Source organism: Lolium rigidum, chromosome 1 (genome assembly GCF_022539505.1).
Source record: "Lolium rigidum isolate FL_2022 chromosome 1, APGP_CSIRO_Lrig_0.1, whole genome shotgun sequence".
NCBI classification, from domain to species: Eukaryota; Viridiplantae; Streptophyta; class Magnoliopsida; order Poales; family Poaceae; genus Lolium; species Lolium rigidum.
This window is the reverse complement of record NC_061508.1, coordinates 216,250,688-216,260,415: the sequence shown is the minus strand read 5'-3', so window position 1 is coordinate 216,260,415 and position 9,728 is coordinate 216,250,688.

The window sequence follows — 9,728 nt, the reverse complement described above, 5'->3', positions numbered from 1 at the left end:
AATAGAAGCAAAGCCGATAAATTCACCGGACGGCGCGTCGGCAATCAAGTTCGTGAAAAGCATCGTCTTTCGATTCGGAGTCCCTCACAGCATTGTCGCAGACAACGGCAGTAACTTTACATCCAAGGAGTTCAAAGCATATTGTGCAGAAGTGGGCATCAAACTGAGTTTTGCGTCTGTCGCACATCCACAGACCAACGGTCAAGTCGAGAAAGCCAATGGCATTATCTGCAATGGTATCAAGAAGCGCCTGTTGGGACCATTGGAAAAAGCTCGGCATACTTGGCCAGAGGAGCTACCAAGCGTGTTGTGGAGTATTCGAACAACACCAAACACGGCGACGCAGGAGACGCCGTTTTTCCTGGTCCATGGAGCTGAAGCAGTATTGCCGATAGAAATAGAACATGATTCTCCAAGAGTTACAGAATATGATGAAGAAACTTCGAGAAAAGCTTTGGAGGATGATGTCGACGCACTTGATGAAGCTCGAGACGAAGTCTTGTCACGAGTCGCCAAATATCAACAGGACCTGAAAAACTACCACAGTCGACGATTGCGACCAAGATCTTTCCAAGTTGGTGACTTGGTTTTGCGACTTAATCAAAAAAGTCATGAAAAACTCGAGTCACCATGGCTTGGACCTTACATCGTCACAGAAGTAATCGAAGGAGGAGCATACAGAATCAAGGACAAGAAGACGGGGATTGCTGAGCCAAATCCTTGGAACGTGACGCAACTCAGGCGTTTTTACGCCTAGATGCCGAAATATAGTCTCCTCTGTAAACATACAATGTACTGAAACGCCCGCGAGTTTTCAGACGCACTCTTTTCCTTTTTCGGGGCACCGAGTGGGGCCGGGAAAGGTTTTTAATGAGGCGGGCTCGCGGTGCTGCAATATAACAAAGATAGTGGAATTATATATCTTTCTCGACAGGCTCGGGGGCTTCCTCCTAGACGATACAATATATATATACACACAGTGTCGACAAATACAACTCGCAAAAATATCTCGCCTTGGTATAAAGTACCTGGACAAAATAAAAATATCGACAAATAGCGGTCAACATAAAGCTCGGGGGCTCATACCCATAAAAATAGTACAGTGTTTATTTTGCCTTGGGATAACCTCGCACTATAAAACAAAAATACAGCCAACAAAACGCCCGGGGGCTTGGCGTTGAAAATAAAAAACATAGTGACTTTACAGTACGAAAATACGTACACAAGATACAATTCTTGGAACAGCTTATCTTCAAGGATTTCCCAGTATGTTGTCTATTGTCAAGCGCTCATTATTTATAGCACGAGTGCTATGCTCAGCGTAGCTACCCTTCACGAAGAATTCAGCATCCATCCGAAGAAATTCATCCATCATATCTTCGGCAACAGGAGTAACAATATCATCATATTTGCCGAAGTTTTTCTTCCTCTTCGCCATCTTGGCCAAGCACTTTGGAACAATCTGCCCCACGTCTAACTTCGGGTAGCAGATTTTTATCATGATCATAGCAAATCTTGCGCCAGCAGCCAATTGGGCCCGCACAAAGCCGTGGATTCGAGGAGCATCACGAAATTTATCCATTAAAGCAGGAAGAGTCTCTGGCATCTTGTTGCGAGGAAACATAGTGCCATAGACCAGAGACAGAGTCCTTGTACAGAAGTCGAGATAATCGCGAACCTGGAGTGCGCGATCCTGAAACCTGACAATTTGGCGAGTTCGTTCAGGTGTACCCCAAAAATTTGAACCATGATCACGGGCAAGCCGAAGAAGTACATTGGATCGAGCTTCGACACGCTCATCTTCAGTAGCAGCATCCAAAAAAGAACCTATTTTGCCAAAACAGGAATCAGTGAGCAACGAGGAGACAAGAAAAAAGGAAAAGAAAAAGCACGACAATGATAATGAAGCACACCTGCCATATCCAAGCTAGCATCTGTCAGCAGTTGAAGCATAAAATTTTCGCGGGATGTAGCTACAGCAGCTTCAGCAACGGCGGCGTCCTTTTCAGTTATGGCATCTTGAGCTTGTTGGAGCGCAACTTTTTCTCTTTCAGAAGATTTTCGAGATTGTTCCATGAGCATAAGTGATTGCTTCTTCGTGGATTGGAGTTGTTGTCGAAGTTCTTCCAAATCTTCTGCCGAATTCTTACTCGAAGAATTTTCAACAAATTCAACAGAGACAGGGGTTTTCTTCGAATGAGACGAAGGAAAAACCTCGGAAGGACCAGGAGTTGCCGTATAGTTGTCAAAAATTAACTGAAAACAGAAATTTCGACATCAATCATCGAGCAAAGACAGATTTCCATTCATTTTCATAATATATACATGTCTATTACAAAAGAAGGTCCTCTAGAGAACTACAGAAGCAGTCATCGCCAAGAACACTACGGCGACAACGCCAAAAGGGGAAATAAAACTAAAAAGAAAAAAGCAAAGTGGTCTACTTGACCTCCGGTTTTGAAGAACTCGGAGCGGTTGTTGGCTTATATCCAAGAGTGGCGAGGATCGTCTTCGAACTGGGCTTTGCCGCTTTGATTAGCGACTGCCACTTCTTAGTTTCAATCTTCCCCGCGTCGCCAACTTTCGACCAGTCGACTTGTTGTTGACTCTCTGCAACCAAGGCCATAGTACCTTCGACACCAACCTTTAGTCCCTCTTGACGAAGTTGGAGTCCAAGGTCTTCATTGTCATTGAAGCACTTGGCGAGGTCAATGAAAACTGCGGGTCACTCCTTTTTATGGAAGAAATAGGGGAAGAGCCGCGACAGGCCAGCTTCAGCTTCATCCAATCCGTTACGAGCTTCCGTCCCATGAATTTCGAGGAGAGAAAGCGCATCGAGAAGCTCGTCATCCTCAGGATTTTCCATCTCATACTCTTGGTGTGTTCTCCCTGCTTAAAGCATAAAAAAAAGAGAAGGTTATCGAAAGGGAAAAAGGGGGGAGACCAAAACATGACGAGAAAAAACAGCAAGAGTGTGAGGACTTACTAACAAAACGTCGACTTTGAGTTTCCAGTCGACTGAGGATCTCTTCTTCTCGAGCAGAATGCTGAGCTACATTTTCTTCCAAGGCCCTTTTTGCGTCGTCGAGTCTTTTTTGAAGATCCTCGATGATTTTCGCGTGCGCACTCTCGCTTTGTTCTAACTCAATAGTGAGGGCGTCAGCACGTTTGTTGGCTTCTGCCAGTTTCCCTGCCAACATAAAGACAGATAATCATCGATAGTGACAGGAAAAACTCGACAAAAAAAAGCTGGACAGAACAAGTACCTTCAAGTTCACCGGCATAATCGCGGTACCCGATAAATTGGGTACCGAAGCGGACGAGCTCTTTCATAAAAGGCTGGAGAGATTACAATGAAAAAAGGATCAATATAGGAAGAAGACAAAGTTGACATCAAGGAGAAAAAGAGGAAAACTTCAAAAGAAAAGTCAATACAGAACAATTTACCTCTTCCATCAAAGAAGTCGAGGAACAACCAGCTAATATGGCTGGTTCCTTGGCTGTTTCCACCCTAGCTCTCTTTGGGGAAGGAGCTCGGGGGCTTTCAGCTGGTTTTGGATGTTCAAGGTTTTGCGCAGGAGGAGAAGTTTCGTCGCCATCAGGACGAGCTTCCGAAACAACTAAAGTACGAGACGTGCTCGTTCGAGCAGTCTCGTCGATAGGAGCATCTTCCTCTTCATCGTCACTGCCATAAATATAGCGACAAGATAAAATAGCAATTTCAAAAACATCGACAAAAGGAAAATACAGTACATAGCAATTTCAAAGAACTTACGAGCTGACGAGAGCAGCACCGTAAAGATCCAAAGTTTCTTCCTCGGCATTGAGTGCAATCTTTTCGGCACAGGAAGTATTAGGTTTGGAGGCGCCAGAGTCGATGGCTTCATCCCTTTTCCTTTTGCCCTTTGGAGAAGCAGCAGGGAGAGATGAGCGTGTCGACGAAGAAACTTCTGTTTCATTCTCTTTTTCAAGTGAAGCCGCGGATTTATGGGAATCCCCGACTCCACTTTCAGGGCGAGAAGCACCCTGGTTGTCATCGGTGACAACAGCCCGTTCTTCGACTTCCCCACCCTCGGGAAGGGGAGGAAGAGAAGATAGAACAAGGTGACCCTATGGAAAATAAAGAAAATCGACAAAACAGTTATATTTCACTACAAGTAAAAATAGTCGACACAAAAATAATTCGGGAAGAAGGCATAATAGTGGCGAAGAACAAATACCTTGGGAAGAGGATTGGCGCGGCAAAATGGCGCAACCTTGTAAGAAGATGGAATGGTATCCTTCTTGCTAAGCTTGGAGATTCTTCGGATTAGCTTCTCTAAATCTTTTGCAGAAAGATCTGTGGAGAGCCTCTCGACATCTTCATCACCAGCGTACATCCAAAGGGGATTTTTTCGAGCTTCCAGAGGCTGCATTCTAATCCTAAGGAAGTAGGCTGTGATTTGGATACCCGATTGCTCCTTACCACGGGTACTCTGAAGTTCACGGATGCGAGTCATCAGCGCCTCTGTCGCCAATTTCTCTTCTTCGGAAGCTTCAGCATCCCAGGAGCGGCGGCGAAGAATTTTGGCCTTTCCGTCAAAAGGGGCGATGTTGTACTCCATTGAATTAGAGCTTTCCTCGTGCACATACAGCCGCCTCTTGCGCCAGCCTTGGACATAATCAGGAAATTTGACGTCGAAATAATCGACGTCAGATCGAACACAGATGACGACGCCGCCAATATTATAGGCGACGCCGTGGGAGCCATTACGGCGGAGGCAGAAGATGCGTTTCCACAGAGCCCAGTTAGGTTGGACTCCGAAAAAGCATTCGCACAATTTGATAAAGATCGACACGTGCAAGATAGAATTGGGCGTCAGCTGGTGAAGCTGAAGCCCATAAACAAAAAGAAGACCGCGCATAAACTCGTGGATAGGAGGGGAAAGACCGCGGATAAGATGGTCAACAAAACTAACCCGGTACTCCATTGGAGGCTTTGGGTAGCTTTCCTCGCGGGGGAAGCGCAGTGCATCCTTTTCCTTGGTGAATCCCAACCTCTTCAGCAGGTTCATGTCTTGATTGGAGATCTTGGATCTCTCCCACTCCAGATCTTCGGTGGCCATTGGAGATTGTTGGAGCGCTGGAATATGCGTGTCGAGGGGATGATGATTCCCACTCGAGTGGAATAGAACAGCACAATCTTGGAGGAGCGCGCGAGGCAACGAGCGCAATGGAGGATTTTTTGGCAGAGGCGTAGATGGGCGGAGCGAGCGAAAGTGACAGAGGAAGAAGATGATGGAATTAAATAGAGGTGCGGTGAATCAACGCAGCCATTCGATGGAAAATTTACGGCATGGATGGATTACGTGTCGACAAGGGGTAAAAACGGATTTTCATTGAGAAATGAAACGATAGACGGTACAGTACGTGCGCCAGAAAAAGTGGAGGACGTGTGTCCCCCACTTGCACGACGTGTCAATCAGATGGGAAATTTGGACCCACAAGGCAGCGACAGGAGCGGTTTCGCATGTTTCCAATACAGAAATCGTGGTTATCATCAGCAATGACGTCATTATGGTAAAAGAAAAAAAACTCGACTAAGAAGCCGGGCGAGAATATCGACAACACCAGATTATTTCGAGAGCCTTTGATCAAATACAAGTTTTTGCCCAAATGCTCGGGGGCTACTTTGGAAAAATAGAAAACTTCGAATATTACAAGATAGAAATGACGAGAGCCTATGACCAAATGCAAGCATTTGTTCATAGCCTCGGGGGCTACTCCCATCGGGAGCGCTGATCGCGCACCCGATAGATATAAAAATTTATCGAGAAGGATTACAAATATAGCGGCAGAGGATATTAATCTATGGAGCCTACACCCAAGCACAAGTTCTTGGCTGTAGCCTCGGGGGCTACTCCCATCGGGAACGCTGTTCGCGTGCCCGATGAATTTTAATCAAAATAAAGTAACAGAAGTGAGTATATTTCGAGTTACACGGATAACTCCACATATACTCCCATTGGGAAGACAAAATAAGTCATCAAATATGACTCGATAAAATATGCTATTCCAGCAGCCGAAAAGCACTCGACAATATATTCTCAGAGCGCTATAAGTCGCGAATAAATCTCTGAATGCCGCAAAACTTTGCGAATGTAAGACCCCAGATCCGTTCTGAGTGGCGTGGCACCGTCTCTGACGGCGGATTGCTACTTTTTTCCGTATCAACAGATACGAAGAAAAATCCTAACGGACGCGTTAGGTACCCGATAAAATATGACTGGGATTCGACAGAATGGTAAGACCTTAAGCGGCACCTGTCGAAGTTTACACTAGTATCCCGAGATCATGTCCAGGGACGTGATCTTGAAGTAGGTTTTTGCGGATTGCCACTAGAGCAGTTAACTAGTACCTGATCCGTCAGATGAACTAGCCCCAACTACCGTTATCCCTGTACAAAATAATATTTGCATATAGAAAGATTATGTAATGAGTAAAGTTGGAGATTTTCCCTGATTCTTCGATTCAAGAAAAATCTCGGGGGCTACTGATATAGGCATCCCAATGGGCCTGCCGAAGATGGTACCCGGGGTTTACTGAAGGCCCAGGACTCGGAGAATAAGAAGACTCGGAAGCCCATTTAGTGTTAAGGAAAGATAGATTGTATTAGGAAAGATAGAGATTTGTAATCTTACGGGTTGGGTACGAAACCCTCCCGAACTCTGTAACTTGTGTATTACGAAACCCTCGGCTCCACCCTCTATAAAAGGGGGAGTCGAGGGACAAAGAAAGGATCGAATCTACTGTCAACAGAACCCTAGTTTTCATAATCGTCGAGTACCTTTCGGCTGAAACCTTCGAGATCTATTTGCCCTCTACTTCTAGCAAAACCCTAGTCTACAATCTGTAGGCATTGACAAATTAATCCTTTGTCACTCATCCCCGTAGGTGAGCCTCGCCTTCCACCCTTATTCCTAGGTTTTAGTATGAACATACTGTAGCCGTATAACTTGTGTTTAACCCCATGATTAAGGGTCATGTTGCATCTGCGGTAATGATTTTGTGGTTAAATCACCTTGTGCATAGACATGGGCGATATCTCTACCATTAGTCCATCTATTATATTATTAAAACAACAAACAACCAACGGCCAAGATTTCACGCTAGGAAGGAAAGGCTGAGATTTGAAAAAAAATAACTAAAATAGATTTAAACAGCTAGGAGACATACACTATTAAACCGAATGCATATCCCCACGTAACAGGAGACGTACACAACCATGGTTAGTTAGGAAAACAGAATCCACATCCCTATGCATATAAAAACCTGATTCGATGCGTCTCCAATTCATCACGTATCAAAAAATAGATCTGTTGGGTGCCGGCGGATGTACACAACACGGCCGCTGTCCTGCATCTTCCATGGCTCCATGCAACCTAGGATTTCCAACGAATGAACTACGATGGTGTGATCAGCTTCTGGAGTGCCCTCCGATGTACAAATGCGTCTTCAATGGTTACACACAGCCGATTTTCTTCTCCGACGAATCAATGTTATTACAATAGTCGATATGATTGATCAAACCGTGATTTGTTTGCAAATTATACATGATCAAGGAGTTGTGGATGTTTTTTTTTTTTTTTTTTTGAGATTTCCTGGTCTTAGTACATCTTGTAGTATCTGAACTCACGCACTACACACTCCTCACACACACACAACACTACACACACGCCACCCGTGCGCAAGCTAGACCTAACCAGATCTATACTAAGACTTGAGCCTCCGCGAGCCTAGATCTTCTGGGAAATCCCTGCGGTGGTGGGCACACCACAATACCACTCTCGAACCGCGGTGGAAATTGGCTCCGTAGCTTGAACTGGGGCAGACTGATTTAATGGGCTCAGTCTACTGTCTATATAGGACAGCCCCTATAGCCCTCCACAAATTGGCTACTGTTCAGTGAACAGTACCACGGACACTGTTCCTGTGAACAGTGCCGCGTGTAGGTGAGGTCCCCCGATAAACGCTCCCAGCGGGAGTCGAAACCGGGCGGGGCGGGCGGCCACTACCGCACCGAGCCAACGCGCCACAGGCGCGTCCTCAGGAGTTGTGGATGTTGATGCTTGATTGTTGTTGCTTCCCAACAATAGAAGAAGCATGTTTAAAAGAGACGACAGCAGATCTACCGGTTTAAGGTAATTAATAATTTAGAAGATTACAGGAAGCAGATGTTACGTTGGGAAATCAAGAGAAGATGAAGATCAGTTTAGCAGTACGGGACCACGAACCGTGCAGCCATTGATGGTTTGTTGGATCACAACACCACCCATCAGCGAGTATTCCATCCGTCCCGGAGTAGATCCGATCCATTAGAAGGTACTATCCCATCTACCACTGAATCTTATTTCTAAGTTCTAACCATATTACAATCCAGCACGTATATTTCAGTACAGAGTTATCTCACAATTGCTGAGCTAGAAGAGGAAGAGCTGTGCCGTCTTCAGCATATTTGGTGGCCGACGCCTTCCATGCATGAGGCTGTGCCGCAATAAGAACTGTGGCGGACTGGTGTGTGGCGGACTGGCGATGCAGCTATTCAGTACTTCAGACTTTTCAGTGCCCCATCCAATTTCCTACATCCAACCCCCGGGTAATAAGCTGTATAGATATGCAATGTTAGTAACTGATCTCCAATAAGGATGATACTACAAGCACCCGCGCTCGCACATTGAACAAATCCACATGCAGCATGGTTGGATCGTAGGTAAAGAAAATATGAAATTAACTTTTTTCAATGAAAGAAAGATTTTTAATCACCTTCGTATGAAATTAAAAAATGCCTTAAGAATATAAACACGTATTCATACACTGTATAAATATCGGTAGAGAAAAGCGAGCAACCAGATAATTATTTATGTGCTTCATATTATCTGTATGAATAGATAAATAAATACAATTTATATTGAAAGTTGACCTGTTATTTAAGAAATGCATCTATTGAATATACACAATTCTGAATAAGAAACACATGATTTAACAACAAGTAGGTAATAGTTATATACTTTGTATTTAATAAAAAAAATCTAAATATATAAATACCAGAATTAGCAGCTGTGATAATAGAGAATAGAAACAAAACAAAAAACTACTCCAATCTAAGTCCATCTTAAATATTTCTACAAGCTAGCGATACTCATGGAGTTAGTCCAATCAAAGTGGTAGAAGAGTAATGTGCTAGACAGAATCAAGTAGTATGTACATGTGTAAATTCTAAAACGAGACTTAGAGGCATGTCGCGGGTAAGCACAATGTAGAAGGCATGAAATTGTGCAAACAAATAGAACAACATTATGGTCGTTCATGAGGTTGATGGAGCACTTAACACAAGGTGTGCGTACAATATATAGTTATTTATATTTAAATTATGGTCTGAAATTCCTTCCAATATTCTCATAATAAGGTAGACGTTATGGTAAATTTTATCCAAAATCCCGAGATTATGATGGCGCACTAAAACTTAAATTTGTATAAGTGAAATATATCGATTGTAGATGACATAGGGAAAATAGTTGGGGGAAAATCAAAAACTAATTGTGTTTTAAGGGAATAGTATTGCCACAAGGCTCTGTTATTTTATTTTCCAATCTAATAGCATAAATCAGCATCCAAAAAAAACTCTACAAAACATATATACTACTAAACAAAATAATATCAAATAAATCTAGCCGCGCAAATGCGCGGGT